Raw genomic sequence first — 26,864 nt, 5'->3', positions numbered from 1 at the left:
TGCGACTTGTGGATTGCCGTTGCACCGGGCGAGTGGTTTTTTGGTTACGCGTCAGGACGGAGGTGACCGGGGATGCGTTGTTTGCTGGAAAGTGGTCGCCGGGCCGAGAGACCGCAACAGCACGCCCCGTGCGTGCCTGCAGTGCTTGCCTCTGCTCTGCGTTGGTCGTCGATGAGCGGATCCGGAGCAGATGAAACTCAGAATTCGCATTTTGCTCGTACGCAAAACACCAAGTATTTTTTGATATAGCAACCTGCATGCATTTTCTTCAGTTTGCTGATGAACTATACGTTAAAAGAACATGTCCATAAAGTCTAGGCAGCAGAGTTTGTTCTTCGTAAACAGGCATAAATATATTGAGATTTCAGTCCTTGCACAATAGTACAATACATACGTATATACATGAGCATACGGCGGCAGATCAATTCCTTTGGTCCGCTGTCAGCGGAGGAAGAAGACTTATTCAGGTGGCAGCTCACAGACAACTACACCATAAGAGTGCGGCCCAGATTGGCTGTGGCAATGTTGACTTTGGGCCAGAAGGCCAGCATGTTTGCGGTCCCACATGTGAGTGGCCCTTAGTCAGCTATGTTAAATCAGTGAATCTTAACTCACACGGGTATCTTCGAAGCAGACCCTCAAACCTCCATTATATGTTCGGACCATCACTTTTGTCATCTAACGGGGACCTGTATATGTCTGCTTAGCAGTCCGGACGTTCAGATTCCGGTATCAAAGAAACAAATGTGAAGGGCTTTGCAGGAGTCCGGACATCCACTGACCAATCACATGCATGGTCCCTCTCTTCTCTCTCTCTCCTCCCAATCGCCATGCATGATACACCTCTTCTCTCACTCCTCCCACCTGGACATTAAACCACAAATATTCCACCACATGCATGGTCCTCATCTACTTTTTCTCCTCACGACCGAATACTATGTAATTAGCATTGGATGGTTCTCTCCCGTATCATGTCCGCGGACCACGTCCGGACATATACTGGAGATATTTGCGGGTCAGCGTTGAGGATGCCCTAAGATCGGCATACAACGCTTTCTTTTTCGACACAGTGCTCGCTGACTATGTTGCCTACCTATCGAAGAATGCAGTGTCGCCCAAAGAAAAATACTTCACATGGTTAGTGAAAGTGCAGGTTTACTCCCCATGGGGGGGGGGGGTGAATGGGAGATTTGTAGAAATTCGTTCAAACTCTGATGAATTTGACGAAGATTAGAGTGAAGAAATAGAAACGCAAGGAAACTAAATCATCACAGATACATAAAGCATGCGTACAAGATACATATAGGTGAAGAACATGCAATCATACGACCATACAAGCATGAAGACGATGAACTTAAGAAATGAAAGACAGCATGATGAAAGTGTTCAGTCAAAATCGTCAGAAGGTAGATCACAAATTCTTCAGCAGCGAAATAACGCAAGGTAAGGGTTGAGGAATTTGAAACCAGGTAACCTCGGAGAAGACACATCAATTTGGTAGACCAGTTCCAGTTGTTGTATCAACTATACGTCTGGTTAAGACGTCTGAGAGGAACTCAGAGGACACACAGTCCTCACCATCTTCCTCTTGAGCTAAGGTCACTTAGACCCCGTCCAATCACTTGTGGTAAGTCTTCAAGGTAGGCTTCCAAAACCTTCACATACTTGTTCAGCGGCACACCACAATGACTCTTGGGTGATCAGAACTTGACGCCTAACCGTCTGGAAGAATGACAGTCTTCAAAGGTAACAGGCGTCGGATCACACAGATCAATCTCTTCAGTGATGCTCAATCACTTTGGCTCTGGTAGCTTTTTCCTCACTTAGGATTCTCTCAAAGTCGTCAGAGGATGAGTTGCTCTCAAATGACAAGTGTGAAGTTCTCTCTGAGCATCCAACCAACAAGTGGTTGTGGGGAGGCGGCTATATGTAGCCAGGGGCAACCTGACATGAATTGTCATAAATGCCCTTCTCGGATATGACCATTGTCAGGATAAGGATCCACTCGACAGCTGGCCCGCGGCGCAGCAACGGTCGGAAAATTGAACTCTCAATTTCGTCGGGGCACTCAATTTCCTCACGATAGGAAGACCGCACTAGTGAAATCCTAACTCCTCAGCCTAACCAAATTCGTCAGCGACTAGGTGAACTTCGTCACTATCGCTAGCAAATTCGTTAGCTGTTCCGGAGATTTCCAAAAGCTTCACTTGAAGCAGCTTGTGTATGTATAGGTTTGAGAATCACTTTCAAAATGTGAACTATGATTCACCTACACCCCCTTTAATAGTACGGTTTTTCCTATGACTCAAAATAAGAAAAAATGAACTACGAAAACAGAAGTCTTCAAGCTTCAAAGTCTTCACATCAATTTCTTCAAATGCCGTGCCATTTTCATCACCCAGTTCTTCACATGAAGAAATACATTTTTAGGGGTCGTCTTCCATGGGTTAAACCAAATCTTCAGGGACTTTAACTCATGTGTACACTCACAAACACATTAGTCCCTCAATCCATTTGTCTCCAGTACTCCAAAACCACTAAGGGGGCACTTGATGCAATGACAATCTCCCTCTTTTTGGTGATTGATGACAAATTGGGTAGGTTGTCAATGGGAGTAAATAATGGAAGGGTAAGTAGAGAGTATGAAGAAATTGATTACAAGATATTTGAGGAACTCCCCTGAAGATGTGCATATGAGGAATTTGCTTTGGATTGCAAATACACATGGCAAGTTATAATTTTGGAGATCTCCCCTATATCTTGGAATCCAATCATGCATGATCATAAGATATTGAAGAATTTGAATGCATGATGAAAATTGGTGTCTGACGAAATTGTGCATGCATGAGCAGATATATTAAGATCATGGTATGCATATAAAGAGTAGCAAAAGAGTCAGACCACAAACAGTTATTTAAGTTACAACTCATCAAAGAGCGAATCAAATGAAGTCCAAGAGTTGTAACTCATAAAAAAAAACAGCCCATATAACGACCCACTTGAAGACTAACTTAGATTTCTCCCCCTTTGTCATTAGATGACCAAAAGGAGACGAAACTGAGAACTGACGCCCCTGAAGAATATCATCATGATGAAGTCGGAGGAGCGCCAACGTTGTTGTTGGGGCCGCGTGAAGCAGAAGGGCCAGTCGCAGTGTCTTCAACGTCTTCATTTCCATTACTGGAGCGCGATGGAGACACTGAGTTCGGGAGGAGAGGAGGAACTTGAACCTTCTTGAACTTCTTTTTGGGCGGATTTGCCCAATCAAAGTTCATCTGGAAGTCCATTGCAGCAAGTTCGTCATCCGTCTTCAGGTGTGAAAGTATGGCCCATGTTCTGTCAAAGATCTCGTGGGCATAGTAGTGATTCCTACGAACAGAGTTATGCATCGCAATCATATTTGTGTTAATTGCAGCAAGTTGACGCTTAACCCAATCATGATTCTTGTCTGTCTTCTGGTGCAGACTGATGAGGAGTTCACGGTTAGTCATGACATGTGGTGTTTCTGGTTGAGGAGAAGGCCTTGACGCTTTTGCAGCAGTGTCCTGGCTGGCAGTTTCATCACACGTGGAGTTGGAGACAGGCTAACGAACTGACATCACGCGGGACAAATTCCTTCATCAATGACTGCCTTGCCCTTGCCAGGAACTGAGGAGATTGTGCTTTGAAGAACTTCTACCTCAGATACAAAGCCGAGATGATTCTGTCCATCAACCCTGTAGTTGATTGAAGACCAGGATCTAATGAATATCATGATCCATGGAGCATAGGGCTTCAGATCAAAGGGTGACTAAGCCATTGTGACCAAAGTCCTCATGAAGAAATCATGTATCTTAATGGGAGTGCCATGTATGCTATGAAATAGCAGATTATTTCATGACTCCCACAACTTCTTCGGTTGTAGAGTTGTGTCCTTTGATGGGAGTGAGGGTCTTGGCCAAAATTTTGTAGATAGTTCTAGGCACATAGAGCAAATCCTTCACCAAGAAGGTAGTCTTTTGGGATTCTCCTTCAGCCAATGGCTTTATCAGCACTTGCATCAAATGATTTGGCAGTTCAGATTCTTCATAATTCTTATTTGCTTCTTCAAGGGGTGGATCTACTTGAAGAGTAGGAAGTAGTTCGTCAACTGGTGCCTTGTAGTGAGTTTCCTCACTCATCTTGTCCAGAGGCCATGTTGCAATGTTATCAGCATTTCCTGAGAAGTGCACAGTTATATAGAATTGAAGAATGAGTTCTTCATTCCGATCACAGACATCCGAGCAGAAGCTAAGCAGCCCAACATCATGAAGAACAGCCAAAACTGGCCGGAAGTATGGAAGGGATTAAATGTCCACACGAGGAATATAAAGATGCGGGAAGATCTTGTTCTTCTCAAACAGTAATGAAGCATAGTAGTTCATTTGCGTCTTGGTCTAGAAGTGCAAACGCCTAATCTTGGCTGAGTCATATAGTGACTCGCCGTTGTAGAAATTCTTCACTTAAAAGAATTTGGCCCTATCGAACTATGGACGTCTAAGGCTTATGCCAATTTTTGGCATGACCGGAACTGGTTGAAGATTGATTTTCTTCGACCTAACATCAAACCTGGTCTTGGAGAGCCAGTTGAGTCTTGTGGATCTCTGACATCAAGTGATTTTGCAACTACTTCAGCAGTAGCAGTTGGAACAGTGTCAGTACCTGCTGAAGAAATTGATTCTTCGCGCCGAGGAGATGTATTAACGACATCCACCATTAGGTCTTGTTGTGCAGTCTCATCAGCTGTTGCAGCTGGAATTTCTTCATCAATGGTTGATATCTACTACACAACTTGATTCTTGTAGACTCGTGTTGGGCCTCCAAACGCAGAGTTTTGTAGGAGAGTAGCAATTTTCCCTCAAGTGGATGACCTAAGGTTTATCAATCCATGGGAGGCATAGGATGAAGAAGGTCTCTCTCAAACAACCTTGCAACCAAATAACAAAGAGTCTCTTGTGTCCCCAACACACCAAATACAATGGTAAATTGTATAGGTGCACTAGTTCGGCGAAGAGATGGTGATACAAGTGTAGTAATGATAGTAGATATTGATTTTTGTAATAGGAACAATAAAAAACAACAAGGTAGCAAGTAACAAAAGTGTGCACAAACGGTATTGCAATGCTTGAAAATAAGGCATAGGGTTCATACTTTCACTAGTGCAATCTCTCAACAATGCTAACATAGTTAGATCATATGGCAATCCCTCAACGTGCGATAAAGAATCACTCCGGTTCCTATCTAGCGGAGAACATAAGACGAAATTGTTTGTAGGGTAAGAAACCACCTCAAAGTTATCCTTTCTGATCGATCTATCAAGCTATTCCTATAAGTGTCACAAACAGCCCAAGAGTTCGTAATAAAATAACACCATATGATACACATCAACCAACTCTAATGTCACCTAGATACTCCAATGTCACCACAAGTATCCGTGAGTTGATTATACTATATGCATCAAACAACTTCAGATTCATAATATTCAATCCAACACAAAGAACCTCAAAAAGTGCCCAAGATTTCTACCAGAGAAACAAGGATGACAACGTGCATCAACCCCTATGCATAGATTACCTCAATGTCACCTCGGGAATCCGCGAGATGAGTGCCAAAACATACATCAAGTGAATCAATATAATACCCCATTGTCACCACGGGTATTCATATGCAAGACATACATCAAGTGTTCTCAAATCCAACAAAGTATTCAATCCGATAAAAGTGAAACCTCAAATGTAAAAACTCAATTCATCACAATAAGATAGAGAGGGGGAAAACACCATATGATCCAACTATATTAACAAAGCTCGCGGTATATCAAGATCGTGCCAAATCAAGAACACAAGAGAGAGAGAGAGATCAAACACATAGCTACTAGTACAAACCCTCAACCCCAAGGGTGAACTACTCCCTCCTCATCATGGAGACCACCGGAATGATGAAGATGACCTCTAGTGATGATTCCCCCCCGAAAGGGTGCCGGAACAGGTGAGGGAGTCCTGGATTAGGGGGTCCTCGGACAGCCGGACTATATCCTTCGGCCGGACCGTTGGACTATGAAGATGCAAGATTGAAGACTCCGTCCTGTGTCCGGGTGGGACTCTCCTTGGCGTGGAAGGCAAGCTTGACAATACGGATATGTAGATCTGCTCCTTTGTAACCGACTCTGTGTAACCCTAGCCCCCTCCGGTGTCTATATAAACCGGAGGGTTTAGTCCGTAGGCCAACAACAATCATACCATAGGCTAGCTTCTAGGGTTTAGCCTCTTCGATCTCGTGGTAGATCAACTCTTGTAATACTCATATCATCAAGATCAATCAAGCAGGAAGTAGGGTATTACCTCCATCGAGAGGGCCCGAACCTGGGTAAACATCGTGTCCCCCGCCTCCTGTTACCATCCGCCTTAGACGCACAGTTCGGGACCCCCTACCCGAGATTCGCCGGTTTTGACACCGACATTGGTGCTTTCATTGAGAGTTCCACTGTTCCATCATCATAAGGCTGGATGGCTCGTCCCGTTGTCAAGGACAACATCACCTCTGAGGGAGCCCTGGCTGTAGGCCAAACTCTCCGGCTAGGCGGTTTCGTGATGACCGCTCGTTCGGCCGCTGCGCCGACGATGACTTCTCGGGTCATCGAAAACAACCTCCACGTCGGCTCGGAATTCGCCGAGCAGTTGGATCCAATGGAGCTCTCTTCCTTGGACGAGCTCTTGGATCGCATTGCCGCCTTGGGAGTCGCTACGGTCTATGATCAGATCGGGCTTAAACCCGACCAAAGGGAGATTAACTCCCCGCCGGTCACCCATCAGATAGCGGTGGTGGAGGAGCAATGCAGCAATTCTTCCTCTATCATGAGGACAAACTATGTCCGGATTCCCGAGCTCTCCGAGCCGGATACCCGTTTACGGGAGGACATGGCCCAAACCTTGAACCTAGAATCAGGCAGCGGGCCAGACCTATTGGGCAACATCCCAGAGCCCGAACTGCCAAGCTCGGAAACTCCTCCGTCCCTGGGTCTCAGATCGGGTCAGGGTTCGGACTTAAATCCACCCACCCACCCAGATATAAGCGATCTTTCCCACATTAGACAAGAGCCCCAAGAGACAGTACACCACTATTGGGCCAGATTCCTCCTTGTAATGAGCAAGGTTAAGGACTGTCGCGAGGAAGACGCAATCTCATTCTTTTGCAATAATTGCACGGACAAGGGAATCCTCAACGCCATAAGTCGCCGTGACATAGCACACTTCGCTGACTTGGCGGCCATAGTACGGAAGTACTGTGCGATGGAAAGCGCCTGGAAAACCCAAACAAAATTTTGGGATCCTCCGGCTCTCACAAAACCCCCCGTCCGAACTAAAAGGGTGTACTCTCGTAAGTCACCCGATCCAATTACAAAGAAACAAAAGCCCACTATAGGGCACGGAACCGTATTGGAGGGATGGCTTAATGGGCCATGCAAAATTCACAGTACAACGGATACCATGCCAACACACAGCCTTAGAGCATGTTGGGTACTCCGGCAGGTGGCCAAGAGCGGTGAGGATCTCCTCATCAACAATACCGCAGAGCACCATCCCGCGGAAAACAGAAATACAGTATTGACAGTCTTCGAGACCTTCGCCTCAAATAATAGGCATAAGCGAGCACTCCGCAGCCTTGCCGAAGTCCGCCATGTGGCAGCAATAAATCCATGGAGTGATACGGCTATCACCTTCAATGCCAGGGACGAACCTAAATTCCGAACAGCCCGAGCACCAGCCGCCTTGGTCTTTAGTCCAATTGTGGACGGCTGCCGGCTTACTAAAGTGCTCATGGACGACGGCAGCAGATTAAACCTCATCTATGAGGAGACTCTTCGAAAAATGGAAATAGACAAAAGCGGAATTGAGCAAAGCAGCACGACCTTCAGAGGAATTATCCCTAGTCGGGAGGCACGATGCGTTGGGAAAATCACACTAGATGTGGTTTTCGGCACGCCGGAGAATTATAGGTCCGAAGAAATCACATTCCAAGTGGCCCCGTTCAATAGCGGATACCACGCCCTTCTAGGGCGGGAGGCATTTACGATCTTCCAAGCTATACCCCATTACGGGTACATGAAGCTCAAAATGCCCGGGCCCAATGGACTCATCACTCTAGCTAGTGATCCGGACATAGCACTCCGCGCCGAAAATAAAACAGCCGCACTGGCCCTCGAGGCGTTATCCGAAGCCCTCGCGGCCGAAGAATTAACTGCGGTACGCTACACAGTGGACATGGACGACGTGATACTCGACAAAAGATCCAAGTCCACCTCTTTTAAACCAGCGGATGAAATAGTCAAATTCCAAGTCCATCCAACGGACCCTACAAAAACAGCATCCATCGGGGTACAGTTAAACCCCACAGTAGACGCCGTGCTACGGGAGTTCTTGCGCGCAAATTGGGACATCTTCGCCTGGCATCCTTCAGACATGCCAGGAATCCCACGCAGGCTGGTCGAGCATAGCCTTAACATTCTAAAGGGATTCAAGCTGGTCAAGCAAACTCTTCGGCGCTTCTCTGAGCCTAAGCGACAAGCCATGGGAGAGGAGCTAGCCAAGTTACTGGAAGCTGGATTCATTTGAGAAATAAAACATCCGCACTGGCTAGCAAACCTGGTGATGGTACCAAAGAAGGACAAATCCTGGCGCCTATGTGTCGACTTCAAGGACCTTAACAAGGCTTGCCCCAAGGATCCCTTCCCCCTCCCTCGCATCGATCAAATTATCGACGCTACCGCAGGACACGACTCATTGTGTTTCCTCGACGCATACTCCGGATACCATCAAATTAAGATGGCGGAGTCCGATCAAGCCGCAACGGCATTTATCACTCCATACGGCCCCTTCTGTTTTAACACCATGCCTTTCGGGCTCAAAAACGCCGGTGCAACCTATCAATGCATGATTAAGACATGCTTGGAGACACAGATCGGCAAAACAGTGGAGGCATACGTAGACGATGTGGTCATTAAAACCAGACACGTCGAATCCTTAATAGACGACTTGAGGCTCACGTTCGACAATCTCCGAACATACGACATTAACTCAATCCGGAAAAATGTGTCTTCGGCGTGCCCGCCGGAAAGCTCTTAGGCTTCGTCGTCTCCAATAGAGGAATCGAAGCAAATCCGCTAAAATCCGAGCTCTGTCATAGTTGCCCATCCCAACAGACCCCAAGCAAATCCAGAAACTAACTGGATGTGTGGCTGCCTTAAGCCACTTCATCTCCCGATTAGGAGAAAAGGCACTGCCTCTTTATCGCCTTCTTCGACGCACCGAACACTTTGAGTGGACGGATGCGGCCACGGTCGGATTAGAGGAAATAAAAGCCGTTTTGGCCATAAACCCAATCTTGGCCGCGCCAAATGTCGGCGAACCAATGCTGTTATATATAGCGGCAACACACCAAGTTGTAAGCGCAGTGCTCGTCGTCAAACGAGAGACGGACGGACATAAGTTCCCGCTTCAAAAGCCGGTATACTATGTATCCACTGTCCTCACTCCATGCAAATCACGGTACCCACATTATCAAAAGATAGCATACGCGGTCTTCATGGCATCCCGGAAACTACGACACTACTTTCAAGAGTGTTCAATTACGGTGGCCTCTGAAGTACCACTCAACGACATAATAAACAACCGCGAGGCTACGGGCCGGATTGCTAAATGGGCTATTGAGCTCCTCCCGTTCGACATAATATACAAACCACGGCGAGCCATTAAGTCACAAGTACTGGCTGATTTCGTCGCCGAATGGACAGAAGCCGAACTCCCTAAAGAGTACGGCATGTACTCCAATTGGGTCATGCACTTTGACGGCTCTAAAATGCTGGCTGGTCTGGGGGGCTGGCGTCGTCCTGACATCCCCCACCGGAGATACAGTCCAATAAGTACTCCAAATATTATACACAGACTCCAACAATGCAGCAGAATATGAGGCCCTGTTACATGGTCTCCGGATGGCAGTTTCCATGGGCATTCAACGCCTGGAGGTGCGTGGGGACTCGAACCTCGCAATATCTCAAATAAATGGAGACTTCGATGCCAAGGATCCAAAAATGGCGGCTTATCGCAACGCCGTCCTCAAAATGCCAGCTCGGTTCGAGGGGCTCAAATTCCACCATGTGGTCCGGGAAAACAACCAGGCGGCAGATATCCTTGCCCGCATCGGCGCTAAGTGCGACCCTGGCCCGCCTAATATCTTCTTGGAAAGGCTGTTTAAGCTATTCGTGGTATGGGAAGGAGAGACCGGTAACAATAGTCCGGACCCGGCCACAACACCAGACACCGAACACTCTGACGTAATCGGAGGCTCTGCCACCAAAATAACACCTTCGGCCCACGTGATTATGGCCGTCATCGCCCCGTGGACAGAACCCTTCTTGGCTTACCTAACTAGGCAGGAACTACCTGAGGACCCAAACGAGGCACGTTGCATTGTACGGCGGTCTAAAGCCTACAAGGTCCATGAGGGAGAGCTTTATAAGAAAAGCGCTACTGGAGTCCTTCAAAGGTGCATCTCCGAAGAGGAAGGACGGCAACTTTTGGCAGAAATTCATGCTGGACTTGGCGGCCACCACGCCGCAGCCCGGGCCCTTGTAAGCAAGGCCTTCCGTACAGGTTTTTACTGGTCGACGGCCCGAGCAGACGCACAGGATCTCGTTCAACGTTGCGTCGGTTGCCAGCTTTTCGCAAACCAAAGCCATATGCCACCTACCGCTCTCCAAACAATCCCCATCACTTGGCCCTTTGCGGTCTGGGGGCTCGATATGGTCGGACCCCTTAAAGGGGGAAACCATAAGAAAAAAATACCTATTGGTCATGGTGGACAAATTCACCAAATGGATAGAAGCCAAACCAGTTAAAACGGCCGAATACGGACCAGTGATAGACTTCATATCCGGGGTTGTACACCGTTATGGCATTCCCCACAGCATCATCACCGATAACGGCTCGAACATTACAGCCGACGAGGTAAAACTTTGGTGCAGCAACATGGGCATCAAGCTCGATTATGCTTCTGTCTATCACCCGCAAACTAACGGTCAAGTCGAGCGAGCATGGTCTTATCATGAGCGGCATTAAACCCAGATTAGTGCGATCCTTGAAGGAATCTAATACGCACTGGGTAGAGGAGCTCGACTCCATACTATGGGGGCTACGGACCACGCCGAATCGCACTACCGGATACACACCATTTTTATGGTGTATAGCGCAGAGGCGGTACTGCCCTGCGACATAATTCATGACTCACCTCGAGTGCGCATGTACGAAGAGAAAGAAGCCGAGTTTGATCGGCAGGACAGTTTGGACGCCCTGGAGGAGGAGCGTGACGTGGCAAAAGCCCGTTCCGCATTTTATCAGCAACAGGCTCGAAGGTATCAAAGTAGAGAAGAACGGGCCAAAACTTATAACGTCGGCGAACTCGTTCTACGCCTACCGGAGAAGAAAAAGAACAAGCTCAAACCCAAATGGGAAGGTCCCTTCGTTATTGACCAAGTTCTGACCGGTGGAGCGTATCGTCTGCGGGATGCATCGGACAATCGACTCAAGCCAAACCCATGGAACGCAGCCAGACTCCGAAGGTTCTACGCCTAGTGCCGGACTCTATGTTCGTCTCCTTACCTCCATCAATTTTTTTTATATATCCGTTATCTGTCTTTTCTTTCTTTCTTTCTTCCCTTTTTCTTCAAGGCCTTAAAAGGCTAAAATGTGTCTTGACTACACAATCTTGACGCGCTAGCCGTGCTCCTTATACCTGGGAGCTTCTTATACAGAAGCTTAATATAACTATTTTCCGGGCTCTATGCCCCACACATGTGTTATTCTTCCACATGTACCTTTTTTTGCCATTATATGCATCGATATGACTTAAGTTTTGGCCAAGCTGGGTTGCCTGGCTCTTGTGTTTATGCCCTACGTTCCCGTTAATTCGGCTAGGGCATAAGGGGAGCACCTCTGCGATTGTTACTGCCGGGTCAGCCGGATGTGTACCTCAGACTGGGTGAAGCCAAAAGCTAGCGTTCTTAAGGGAATATTCGGTCGGTGAACGAAAGATGACCTTTATTTATTGTAATACATGCCCCCAGATGTTTATATCCTGCGTCTCTTTTCGCAGTTCGGACATGCACATTAATGCATGCGTACCCAGGGAAAGGAACCCTTAACAGAACTATTCTCCCTGGAAGATGTTTCTTACTATCCATGTAATATAACATAGCTAGTTGGGTACTTGTCTGTTCAAGCTCCACAAATGTGTCCGGATCCTCTTCAAGTCGGGGGTCGAGGGCCCGGTCAGGGTCCTCTGGTTGTGGAGGCGGGCTGTGGACCTCCCTCGCAGCTTTTCGCAGTTCCTGCTATGAAATAGCAAGGTAAATATTTATGACAAAGAATGCGGGAAGGTCTGGAGTAAAAAGTAGCAGCTCACCCAGTTTGGGGGGTTGTACATGGAGAATCCATCCCGTGGCTTGATACGGATGAACTCCTCTTCCTCTCCTTTATATAAATCGGACATTATTTTCGCTAGAGCATCGACGGAGTCCGGACCTTTACGACCGCAGCGGGTGGCATCGTCTTCTCCATTGAAGTGACACATGGGTTGTCCCCGATATTGAAGTGGCTGCACCCCCCGCATTATACATATTGACATAACCTCGATTATTGTCAATCCTGATTTGGCCAGCGTTTGTATCCGGCCCATCAGGTAAAGGACCTCTTTGTTATCTTCCTCCTGGGGTCCCGAGGGCGCCAGCTGTGGTGTTTCTTCAAAGGGGCGTTATTAAACTCAGGAAGGCCCATCCGAACAGGGTCCGGAAGGGGGACGTACTCCATATAAAACCACTCCGAAGGCCAGTCTTCGGATGTCTTTTTCGGAGTACCGGACACGTATCCGGTCCCGGGGATGCGCCATATCTCGGCTCCGCCCACTTGATATATGGACCCCTCCTGTGTACGGGGTACGAGGCAGAATAGCCTCTTCCATAGCTCGAAATGAGCTTCACAACCCAAAAACAGCTCGCAAAGGGCGACATAGCCTGCGATGTGTAATATGGAGGCAGGAGTAAAATTATGCAGCTGGAGGCCGTAGAACTCCAGGAGCCCGCGGAGGAACGGATGGATTGGAAATCCAAGTCCCCTTAACAAGTACGGGACAAGGCATACCCGCTCCCCCATAGACGGGTTGGGAAAGCTCTCCGCTTGTTCCCCGCCATTGTAAGTGGCTAGTCCAGCTTGGACGGGGACCATATACGCAGGAGGAAGAAACCCCTGGGTCTGTAACTCTACTAACTGTCTGTGGGAAACGGAACACTTCTTCCAGTTGTCTGGCTTAGGGCTACGGGAGCGAGAGGAGGAGCTGCAACGACCGGCCATGATAGGATGGATTTTTCCGGGTGTGCTCCGATGGATACTCGCTGAGGAAGGATGGTGTGATCTGGATATGAGGATCCCCGGTCCCTTAAATAGACGATTTACTCACATGGTTAGGGTGGCAAGTGCAAAAATGCCCCGACTTCTCGCATTCGCTCGACACGTGGAGGATAGCCATTATTAGGCGCAGAAGCCGAGGAGTGCAACATTCATGGGAAGCCGGACACTATTTGACAGGTACTCAGGACTTGGAGAAGAACCCGCCTTGCAATGCCGAAGACAATCTGCGCGCCAGACTCATTGTCATTGAAGCCTGGTTCGGGGGCTACTGAGGGAGTCCTGGATTAGGGGGTCCTCGGACAGCCGGACTATATCCTTCGGCCGGACTGTTGGACTATGAAGATACAAGATTGAAGACTCCGTCCCGTGTCCGGATGGGACTCTCCTTGGCGTGGAAGGCAAGCTTGGCAATACGGATATGTAGATCTCCTCCTTTGTAACCGACTCTGTGTAACCCTAGCCCCCTTCGGTGTCTATATAAACCGGAGGGTTTAGTCCGTAGGCCAACAACAATCATACCATAGGCTAGCTTCTAGGGTTTAGCCTCTTCGATCTCGTGGTAGATCAACTCTTGTAATACTCATATCATCAAGATCAATCAAGCAGGAAGTAGGGTATTACCTCCATCGAGAGGGCCCGAACCTGGGTAAACATCGTGTCCCCCGCCTCCTATTACCATCTGCCTTAGACGCACAGTTCGGGGACCCCTACTCGAGATCCGCCGGTTTTGACATCGACAACAGGATCCAGATTGTTTTTTCGTGTCTACAGAGGCTTACGGCGGCAGAACTTTGATCTACGGTTATTTCTGGGGGTTTCTGTATTTATAGGATTTTTTGGCGTCGGTCTCACGCTAAGATGGGCTTCGAGGGGCCCACTACCCACCAGGGTGCACCAAAGGGGAGTGGCGCGCGCTGGTGCCTAGTGGCCACCTCCTTCCCCTTCTGGTCCTCCCACGAAGCTTCTAGTGCCTCTTTTGTTCCAAAAAAAAACCATCAAAAAGTTTCGTTGCATTTGGAGAACTTTTATTCCTGCACAAAAACAACACCACGGTAGTTCTGCTGAAAACAACGTGAGTCCGGGTTAGTTTCATTCAAATCATACCAAAACCACACAGAATTGTTGTAAACATGGCATGAATACTTCATAAATTATAGTTACGTTGGAGACGTATCAGCATCCCCAAGCTTAATTCCTGCTTGTCCTCGAGTAGGTAAATGAGAAAAGAAATAATTTACGTAGTGTGAATGCTAGCATCGTGCATAAGTTTGATCAATGATAATTTCAATCACTTTTCCTAGCATCATAACAGCAACTCTTTCTCATAAAACTCATCATGATAAGGTAGCAATTGAAAACGGAATTTTTGATGTGGAATGCTACCTATCATATTCATCATATACTCTTTTCTTTTGTAGCATGGACATTTGGACTTGGATGATTCAAAGCAATAGTCTATAATTTGACATGAAGACATCAGTACTCAAGCATACTAACAAGCAACCATGTCTTTCAAAATATCAACGCTAAAGAAAGTTATCCCTTGTCCATTATGCTTAATCATTATTCCATTCATGAAACACACTAAAATATTAGCTACATCCAGTACACAAGTATGACAAGAGTGTTCCCTAGTTGGTGCTTTATAAGAGAAGATGGAGACTCAAAATTAAAAAAAAAGTTGCATAAAAGTAAATAGATAGGCCCTTCGCAGAGGGAAGCATAGATTTGTAGAGGTGCCAGAGCTCAAAGCTTAAATTGAGAGGTAAAATTATTTTGAGAGGCATGCTTTTTCCTGTCAACGAAAATGACCGAGAATTCCCAATATCTTCCATGCTAGATAAATCATAGGCGGTTCCCAAACAGAAAGTAAAGTGTATTTCCTTTCCGCCCTTCTTACACAATCCATGGCTAGCCGTATCCACGGGTGCCTTCCATACCAACACTTTGCAAGGAATTTATTATCATAGTATTTTTTCATTTCGGGACTGGCCATACCTATTAGCTACCAGACTCTCGTGGAATGACAAGTGAATAAACACTCATCGTGAGAATAAAATACCTAGAATGGAAACTATTGGCCACCCCCTGCCGCTTCATGAACGTTACGGGCACACAAAACCGAAATTCATTTTGAATATTAGAGTTGGCACATACAAATTTACTTGGAATGGCATGGAAATACCGCATATAGGTAGGTATGGTCGACTCATTTGGCACAAATTTGGGTTTAAGGAATTGGATGCACAAGCAACATTCCCGCTGATTACAAATGAAGGCTAGCAAATAGATTGAGAAGCGACCAACCAAAAAACGAAAACGACCATAAACATGCATTGAACATAACTAACACTGAGTAATGCACCACAAGTAGGATGTTACTTCGTTGCATAACTATTGGCTTTATGTGCATGCATAGGGAATCACAAACCTTAACACCGATATTCTTACTAAACCACAATTACTCACTAACATGACTCACATATTATCATCTCCATATTGCAAAACTATTGCAGGGAATCAAACTTATCATATCCAATGATCTACATGAAAGTTTTTATTATATCCTTCTTGAATATCCATCATATTAGGACCAATTTCATAGCTTGTGCAAATTGTCATCACTAGTATCAACTCTCAAAATAATATGAGTGAAGCATGAGAGTGTTCAACAAACTACTCCAAAAAGATATACGTGAAGATCAAGCGAGTAGTTAAGTAAATGGGTAGCTATTTGAGGACTCTCTCTCATTTTAAAAAGACTTTCAGATCTAAGTATTTTATTAAAACAACAAGAAAAATAAAATGACATTGCAAAAATAGCACACATCATGTGAAGAAGCAAAAACTTAGGCTCAACCGGGGCTAACCGATAATTGTTGATGAAGAAAGGTGGGATGCTTACCGGGGATCCCCAAGCTTAGATGCTTGAGACTTCTTAGAATGTTATCTTGGGATGCGTTGGGCATCCCCAAGCTTGAGATCTTGTGTCTCCTTAATTCCTCTCATATCACGGTTTCCCTAAATCTCAAAAACTTTATCCACACAAAACTCAACAAGAACTCGTGAGATAAGTTATTATAAATCAATGCAAAACCTTATCATTCTCTACTGTAGCAAAACACTAAAATTATAATTTAACATCGCATACTAAATGCCTCTTCATATTTAATACTCCTATCCTCAAATAGAATCATTAAACAAGTAAACATATGCAAACAATGCAAACATAACAACAATCTAAGAAAACAGGATAGTCTGTAAAGGATGCAAGAAGATTCATACTTCTTTAACTACAATTTTTTTGAAAATTTACCACACTGTATAAAATTTATCATAGTGATTTTATTGAAATAATAGAAAACTTTCTGTTTTCAAACAGCAACATATAGACTTGCAAAATAAGCATGGTAAAGGCTATAATTGACACTTTTATTGAAATAAAAGATATAAAACACTATTCTAAATAACAGCAAGCAGATCAAACCAAAATAAAATGACGCTCCAAGAAAAACTCATATCATGTGACGAATAGAAATATAGCTCCAAATGAGGTTACCAATAATGTTGAAGACGAAAGAGGGGATGCCTTCCGGGGCATCCCCAAGCTTAGTTGCTTCTGTATTCCTTGAATATTAACTTGGGGTGCCTTGGGAATCCCCAAGCTTAGGTTCTTGCCACCCCTTATTCTCCTCATATCAATATCACACCCAAAACTTGAAAACTTCGATCACACAAAACTTAACAGAACTTCGTGAGATAGGTTAGTACGTTAAAACAAATCATTCACTTGGCTACTGTCAAAGACAAGATTCATAATTTTTCTCACACAAAGCCTACTGTACCTTATTATTTCCACAATTCATATCACTTAATATAAGCTATGAAAACACTAAAACAAGCAAACTATGCATTGAAAGCAAAATATATCAAAAATAGAACAGTGTGTAATGATCTGGACAATAACCATACTTTTGTAAATCCATTTTTTTGAAAAATTAGGACAAAGTAGACAATTTGTATATCAATCATTGGCAAAAAATTCAGAATTTTATCGTGTCTTGGTGAATTATGGTAATTCCATAACTTGGAGAAAAAGTTTCTGTTTTTGCGCAGAATCAAGTCAACTATCATCCACACTATCACAAAGGCTTTACTTGGTACTTTATTGAAACAGAAGCTATAAAACATGATTACTACAGTAGCTTAATCATGTGAACACACAAAAACAGTAGGTAATAGTGTTGGGTTGTCTCCCAACAATCACTTTTCTTCAATGCCTTTTTAGCTAGGCATGATGATTTCAATGATGCTCACATAAAAGTATAGAATTGAAACATAACGGGAGCATGATGAAGCATATGACTAGCACATTTAAGCCTGACCCACTTCCTATTCATAGGGATTTTGTGAGAAAACAATTTATGGGAACAAGAATCAACTAGCATAGAAAGACAAAACAAGCATGACTTCAAAAGTTTCAATACATAGAGAGGAAACTTGATATTATTGAGATACATAAATGCATATGTTCCTCTCTCATAATAATTTTCATTAGAATCATGAATGAATTCAACAATATAACTATCACATAAAGCATTCTTTTCATGATCCACAAGCATAGAAATTTTACTACTCTCCACATAAGCAAATTTATTCTCCTGAATAGTAGTGGGAGCAAACTCAACAATATAACTACCATGTGATACTTGATTGTCATAATAAATTTGAGCATTAAAATCATGATGACAAGTTTCATGGTTATCATTATTCTTTATAGCATACATGTCATCACAATAATCATCATAAATAGCAACTTTGTTGTCATAATCAATTGGAACCTCTTATAAAATAGTGGAATCATCATTACCTAGAGTTGACACTCTTCCAAACCCACTTTCATCAATATAATCATCATAAATAGGAGCCATGCTTTCATCATAATAAATATTCTCATTAAAACTTGGGGGACTATAAATATCATCTTCATCAAACATACCATCCCCAAGCTTATGGTTTGCATATTATTAATATCATGGATATTCAAAGAATTTATACTAGCAACATTATAATCATGCTTATTATTTCTGCCAAACATTTTATTGAATTCTTCTTCTAGCAATTGAGCACAATTTTTCGATCCATCATTTTCAAGGCATGATAAAGATGAATAATATGAGGCAACCTCAATTCCATTTTTTGTAGTTTTCTTTTATAGACCAAACTAGTGATAAAACAAGAAACTTAAAGATTCAATTGCAAGATCTAAAGATATACCTTCAAGCACTCACCTCCAAAGCAACGGCGCCAGAAAAGAGCTTGAGGCCTACTACGCAACTTTATTCTTGTAGACTTGTGTTGGGCCACCAATCGCAGAGTTTTGTAGGACAGTAGCAATTTTCCCTCAAGTGGATGACCTAAGGTTTATCAATACATGAGAGGCGTAGGATGAAGATGGTCTCTCTCAAACAACCCTGCAACCAAATAACAAAGAGTCTCTTCTGCCCCCAACGCACCAAATACAATGGTAAATTGTATAGGTGCACTGGTTCGGTGAAGAGATGGTGATACAAGTGTAGTAATGATAGTAGATATTGATTTTTACAATAGGAACAATAAAAAACAGCAAGGTAGCAAGTAACAAAAGTGAGCACAAACGGTATTGCAATGCTTGAAAATAAGGCCTAGGGTTCATACTTTCACTAGTGCAATCTCTCAACAATGCTAACATAGTTAGATTATATGGCAATCCCTCAACGTGCGATAAAGAGTCACTCCAAAGTTCTTATCTAGCGGAGAACATAAGACGAAATTGTTTGTAGGGTACGGAACCACTTCAAATTTATCCTTTCCGATCGATCTATCGAGCTATTCCTAGAAGTGTCACAAACAGTCCAAAAGTTCGTACTAAAATAACACCATATGATACCCATCAACCAACTCTAATGTCACCTAGATACTCCAATGTTAGCACAAGTATCCTGAGTTGATTATACGATATGCATCAAACAACTTCAGATTCATAATATTCAATCCAACACAAAGAACCTCAAAGAGTGCCCTAAGATTTCCATCGGAGAAACAAGAATGAAAACGTGCATCAAACCCTATGCATAGATTACCCAAATGTCACCTCGGGAATCCGCGAGTTGAGTGCCAAAACATACATCAAGTGAATCAATATAATACCCCATTGTCGCCACAAGTATTCATATGCAAGACATACATCAAGTGTTCTCAACTCCAACAAAGTATTCAAACCGATAAAAGTGAAACCTCAAAGGTAAAAATTCAATTCATCACAACAAGATAGAGAGGGGGAAAACACCATATGATCCAACTATATTAACAAAGCCCGCGATACATCAAGATCGTGCCAAATCAAGAACACGAGAGAGAGAGAGAGAGATCAAACACATAGCTACTAGTACAAACCTTAGCCCCGAGGGTGAACTACTCCCTCCCCATCATGGAGACCGCCGGGATGATGAAGATGGCCTGTGATGATGATTTCCCCCTTCGGCAGGGTGCCGAAACAGGGTCCAGATTGGTTTTTCGTGGCTACAGGCTTGCGGCGGTGGAACTTCCGATCTATGGTTATTTCTGGGGGTTTCTATATTTATCGTATTTTATGGCGTCGATCTCACGCCGAGATGGGCTTCGAGGGGTCCACTACCCACCAGGGCGCGCCAGAGGGGGTGGCGCGCCCTGGTGCCTAGTGGCCACCTCCTTCCCCTTCTGGTCCTCCCATGAAGCTTCACTACAAAAAAAAGACACATCCGTGACATTTTGGGCCGAATGAAAAACTTTTCTGTCATACATATGACACTTCTATGACGATAATTGTGACAAAACTCAGTATCATCATAGGTGGGCTCCTACTTCTATGACAAAAAATCATGACAGAAAATGGGCTTTTCGTCCTGGGCGGGCCGGAGACGCAGCTGCATGACATTCTTTGGGCCGTCCATGACGGAAAAAACCGTGGTAGAAGTGAGGGGGAGGAAAATTTCGGGGAGTTCCCGGTTACGGTGGGAGGTCGGGGGCCGAGCGATGCGCGTTTCTCTCGTACACGTACGCGCGTGTGTGCGAGGCGTTGGCTCTAACTGAACCCGAGCGAGGCGTTGGGCTCTAACTGAACCCGAGCGATTGCATTGCAGGCTACGCGTTACTGAACCCAAGCGATCGATCGATGGCTGTTAACTGAACCCTATCGAGCGATTCCTTCGCTACTGCTGCTAACTGAAGCCGATCGATTGGATGAACAGTGAGCGTTGGGGGGGGGTGGATGAATAGTGAGCGGTGGCGTTGCCTTTGGATGAACAGGACCCCGTGGTGTGGAGGGCTGGATGAACAGTAGACGGTGGAGGGGTGCCCGTGGAGGGGTGGTTGAACAGGACCCCATGGTGTGGAGGGCTAAATGAACAGTAGACGGTGGAGGGGTGCCCGTGGAGGGGTGGTTGAACAGTAGCCGGTGGAGTAGCGCGCGGTGGAGGCTGGATGAACAGGAGCCCGTGGAGGCTGGAGGAGGTCGATGGTGGAGATGAACAGTATCCCGTGGAGTCCTGTTTTGTGGTACGCCACACCCCTCCCGATGAACAGGACCCCCGTTTCGACCGTAGGAGGTCTATTTCGTCCGTTTTGCGGTACGCCACACCCCTCCCGATCAACAGGACCCCCGTTTCGACCGTAGGAGGTCCGTTTCGTCCGTTTTGCGGTACGCCACACCCCTCCCGATCAACAGGACCCCTGTTTCGACCGTAGGAGGTCCGTTTCCTCCGTTTTGCGGTACGCCACACCCCTCCCGATCAACAGGACCCCTGTTTCGACCGTAGGAGGTCCGTTTCCTCCGTTTTGCGGTAGGCCACACCCCTCCCGATCAACAGGACCCTGTTCTGAACGCAGGAGGTCCGTTTCCTCTGTTTTGCGGTACGCCAGGCCTCGTTTCCATCGCCTGTTCCGTCCAAGCCCTCCCGATGAACACGACCACGCATTCCGTTCCGACTCAGCCGGTTGGCTCCCACGCGTTCCGTTGCCTCCCGATGAACACGACGCATTCCGTTGCCTCCCCATGAACACGACGCATTCCGTTGCCTCCCCATGAACACGACGCATTCCGTTGCCTCCCCATGAACACGACGCATTCCGTTGCCTCCCCATGAATACGACGACGACGCTGTTTCTCCGTTCCGACCCAGCCATGTACACGAGCCCTGGCCGTACGTATGCGCGAGTAGGCGTTCGAGACCCCACCCGTATGTACACATACATGGCCGTATTTTCTTTCTTGCACCCTGGCCACTGTACGTACGTGTACATGCTACGTGCGCGCCTCTACTACGACACGTGCGCGCCTCTACATCCACCAGTATATATGTACGTACACGTTCGCGACCAGAATGACAACGCTACGTACGCTTCGACCAGGTGGGTCCTGACTATCAGGCACTTCCTTGCGTGCGAAGATGTAGCTGGTGGGTCCCAGCAGTCAGGGGGGAAACATTATTTTCGCGAAATACGGTGGCCCGTCCGGTGGGTCCCCGCTGTCAGGTGGAGGAATAATTATTTTGCACGTAATAAGGTGGCACTTCCTTGCTGCGGCCGTGGACCCAGCTGTCAGCCTCTCCACGTACAGTCCACGTCCGATGGAAGCCGTTCCTTGACCACGTTGACCACGCCGCACCGAGAGCACCAGGACGGTGGACGACGGCGAGGCCTAGGAAGGGGACGATGCAGAGCCGGGGAAGACGCGGCAGTGGATGCCCACGCGTAGAGGAGTACGAGGGTTCACTGGTTCGCTGTGGTGTGAGGCTGCCGTCGCCGCAGAATAATAGGGGGTGTGGGTGAGTAGAGGGATGGCCTGGCCAGCGGTGGGAGTAGTAGGGGCCGTGAGGCCTCCGCCGCATCGCAACCGGCCACGGGAGGCAGGAGCACGAGGCACGACCGGCGCTGGTTTGGGCGGCTGGAGCAAGAAGACCAAAGGTTGAAGAAGCACTACAGCCGTTGGATGGACATCGTACGGTCACTGGAGCTAGAATCGTGCATATTGACTAAGTTTACAAAGCCCTCCGTCCCCATCAACTTAGTAGGCCCACAAGTCAGCCTGCACTATACTGGGTCCCAGCTAACAGGGGGAGTATTCATTTTTTTTGTGCGTAATAAGGAGGCACTTCCTTGCGTGCGAAGATATAGCTGGTGGGTCCGAGCTGTCAACGGTGGTAAAGTTTTTTCGCTAAATACAGAGGCCCTTTCGGTGGGTCCCTGATGTCAGGCGGAGGAATCATTATTTTGCGCGTAATAAGGAGGCATTTCCTTGCGTGCGGCCGTGGACCCAGCTGTCGGCCTCTCCACGTACAGTCCACTTCAGATGCATGTCGGTCGTTGACCACGTTGACCAGGCCACGCCGAGAGCACCATGGCGGTGGACGACGGCGAGGCCTAGGAAGGGAACGACACGGAGGCAGGGAAGACTCGGCAGTTGTTTCCCACGCGGAGGGGAGTACGACTGTACGAGGGTTTACTGGTTCGTTTGCCGTCGCCGGAGAATAACAGCAGGTGTGGGTGAGTAGAGGGATGGCTAGGCCAGCGATGGGAGTACGGTGGGGCGGTGAGGCCTGCGCGGCAGCAGAGCCGGCCGCGGGGAGGAGGGAGCAGGCAGTCCCGCCGACGCTTGTTTGAGCGGCTGGAGCAGGAAGAGCAGAGATTGAAGAAGCACGACGGCCGTTGGATGGCCATCCAACAGTCACTGCTTGTGCGTCAACCTTTTTTTAGGAAAGCCTCAAACCTGTGGAAAACAGCATACAATCCATCTGCCATTATTTCTAATAATTTACAGCCCATTTGCTAATTATTAAGGTTTTTTTGGAGCCCATATTCTTTTTGTTAGCATTACAGCCCATATTGTGGCCACGGTTAAAAAATTATACGAAATTTTGCATATTTCGGTGCGGTCCGAACTGTTTTTAATCCTGAAATTTCGAGTCACATTCAAACTAATTTTAAAAATAAATGTATATCAATATAAAATCCAACAAATTCTCCACGCATAAAAATTAATTCAATTTAAAATCTCGAAATGAAAAAAAGAAAATTGAAACTAATTGCCGGTTTGATGTGGTTTAAAAATGTACATCCCATTTCTCATTACTGATGGGCCATTTTCTCGGCCAGCCGAATCAAAGCTCTCCTCGTCTTGAAAGATTTGCAGTTGATTGCGTGCGGCCAGGCCGGCGGAGGGAGTCGGGTGGGCCGGGGAAGCCTGCGCGGCATCACAGCGGGCCACAAGAGGAGGGAGTAGGCAGTCCCGCCGGCGCTAGTTTAGGCGGCTGGAGCAGGAAGATCAGAGATTGAAGAAGCACGTCGGCCGTTGGGTGGACATCCAACAGTCACTGCTGCTAGAATCGTGTGTTCACTGACAAAGCCTTGCGTAAACAAGTCAGCCCCGAAATCTGTGGCGTGTACAGCCCATTTGCTATTATTTTTATAATTTTTACTCATTTTCTAATTCATATGGAATTTATTGCAGCCCGTTTTCCATTTTTAGAATTGCTGGCCATTTTCTGGTCAGTACCAGGGTCAAAAAATTATCTAAATATGTGGGAAATTTTGAAAATTCGCAAATTTTTGCTGGGGAACGAATATTCTTAATCCAAAAATTAATAGCCATACTAAAAAAAATTTAAAAATAAATTAGTACTATGTCATGTTAAATCCAATGAAATACGTATAAGATATCAGTGAAGAACAAAAACAAAAAAAGAAACTTATATCCCATTTGCTATAATTTTTTTGGAATTTTCAACCCCTTTTGATATTACTTTTAACAGACATTGACCATACTCTTAAGCCAGGCCGGAATGCATCCCTCCTCGTCTTGAAAGATTTGCAGCCCAGTAATTCGGAGAAAACAAATAGGCCTAGCTTGGGTATTCTTCAAAAACAAATACTGGGCTACCTATTTTCCCAAAGAACTGGTGCATGAGCATTTAGTTTTATTTATTTATTTACTTATTTATGTTTAGGGGACCATGAGCATGTACCTAGGCCGGATTCATGTGAGAGCCTCCCTTCCAGTTAATTATGGGCTTCTCTATTGGGCCTTCATCAGTGGGCTGCATGTTATCAACAAGTGGAAAATGTGTTCCGTACGAAAAATAGTATGCGCTACGTACGGTACGGGGCACTAAAGGATCGAACCGTGCAACGACTTCCAAAACATTGTGTTTGTCGTTCGAACAACACATTTATTCAACCAACAGACGAAATATACTACTGATTGTACATTGAAAATAGCAGCAGCAGCAACCAGGGCTGGGGGTGCAACAGAAGCAGTAAGCAGGCCAGAAGAGTGAAGACGCAGCTCTCTCTTCCAAACCAAACATCAGCCATCATTAAAAAGGGCTACCAAAAAGAACAAGTGTATGCATCAAACTAAATAAAGATCCTACTACAGCAAGTGTACGCATCTAACTAACTGGCTCAGTTAGACGTTACTATTTATTAAGCTGTGGAGATTGGCTGACGGCTTGAACCAGATGGGTGCCTGACGGGGGAAACTCCAGCCAGCAGGTCGAAGTCTGATACTTGCGACCCTCTCTCCTACTTTGGGCTACAGAGCGTGGCGGCACATATCAGGGTATGGTGCATGCAGAGACGCATGGTACGCTGTGTACACACAGTTTTGCCTGATGAACGAAACCGCGCTGCCATCATGATCCTTGCCGTCGGTTATCTCCTGGTTAATCGGATAATTCAGTCCGACAAACAGAGAGCGTGTACCAAGGCTACTTACCAGCCTCCAGTCAAAAATTCCTGAAGGCCCAGAGAAGTTGCGATCCTGCTCAAAGACCTTGCAGTGACTGTGATTGTATTCCGCGAAACAACACGCCCGGTACATGCGAACGATCATCAATCTTTCGCCGTTGTCTGATCGAGCCAGGAACCACCTGCAACTGGCATGCCGCTTTTCTTTGAAAGGTTCTGGGATTAGGAAGGGTAGGGACACCAGGCGGCCTACAACATCATATCAAGTTGGAGTCAAATAAAAAAGGGCTCGTGATTTAGTCAATCTTAAGAACAACATGTTATGAGCATGAATATTTTTTCAGCAAATGTTGACAGTAATATAAGCAAGCCATCATGATATCATAGGAAAGTAACATACTGCTGTAACAGCCATTTGTAGCGATGACTGGAGTAGGCCAGCAATACGTCCAACCATAGAAGGAGTCGACAGCGTAAATGAAGCCCTTGTGTTCCATGGCATCAGAGAACCATGGAGGATATATGATCCTGCGATGGACGTGCAGATTTATCCACTTACCGCAGTGACCTGTCAGATAGGCGAGACCGCGGTTGAAGAATGCAATTAGCCTGAAGTCTTTATAATTCGCAGATCTTGTGGGCACTTGGCAGATTACAACCTTGAGCAAATCAAACTTGGTATCATGTTGGCTACTGTAAGATTCCGAGTATTCTGGGCCACGGTGCCAAAGTAGTGCAGTGTTAATCGAAGGAAGGGGGATCAATCGCCGGGTGTAGACCTCCACGAGCATCCAGCTGCCGCGACCATCGACGAGCACCATCCAAGACGTGTTCATGCCGACCCAGTACATACCATTAATGTAGTTGAGGCTGACGGGGATCGGATCACAGTCAAGGGGGTTGATGCTCGCCACCCTACGATCGTTATGCTGCGTGACACGCCATTTCTGAAGATCAGGCAGCATCAGCAAGCAAGGAGCTGGCTTAAAAAGCTCCGGCCTGAGGGCTTTGAGTAAACGGTACAGCCCCGACAAGCACGCGGCGAGCGGCATGGTACTGAGATTGTCCACACGCGAAACAATGAGCTTGATTACCTCTGTGGGGAGCGAATTCCAGCCACTCTTTCGGCGGACGCTGCTCGGTTCTGCCATTGTTAGTGCTTGGGTTTCGGACGAGGGGGGGAGGCGCCTTAGCGGGGATGGAAGATTGGACGAGATTATGTGCGAAAAAAGATGGAGAAGCGAATATGTGCTGCGGGAAGTGGACAGGTGATGATGACTACAACACGCCGCTTGACTTACGAGACACATACCAGCAGCGTAGGGTCATGTCGATGCCAGACAACTTGCTTGAGTGATCACAGTACTGGTACTCCCTACAGTGCTATGCCCTAACTTGCTTGAGTAGAGTAGTAGAGTAGGACTCTGCTCTACTACTAGCACCGGAGGAGTAGTATATTCTAATCTAAAATAGTTACAAACTTCAATGCCCGAGCGTGGAACGACTACGAACCGTGCTCAAAGACCATGTCTACGTGGTGTTTGGACATGGGCGACAACCTCAGCGCCAACGGTGCTGCTCCCGTTGCACCGTATGTGTTTCTGTCCTTCCTGTACGAAATCGTGG

Source organism: Triticum aestivum, chromosome 3D (genome assembly GCF_018294505.1).
Source record: "Triticum aestivum cultivar Chinese Spring chromosome 3D, IWGSC CS RefSeq v2.1, whole genome shotgun sequence".
NCBI lineage: Eukaryota > Viridiplantae > Streptophyta > Magnoliopsida > Poales > Poaceae > Triticum > Triticum aestivum.
The sequence above is the reverse complement of the archived record's forward strand: the minus strand, read 5'-3'. Positions refer to the sequence as shown.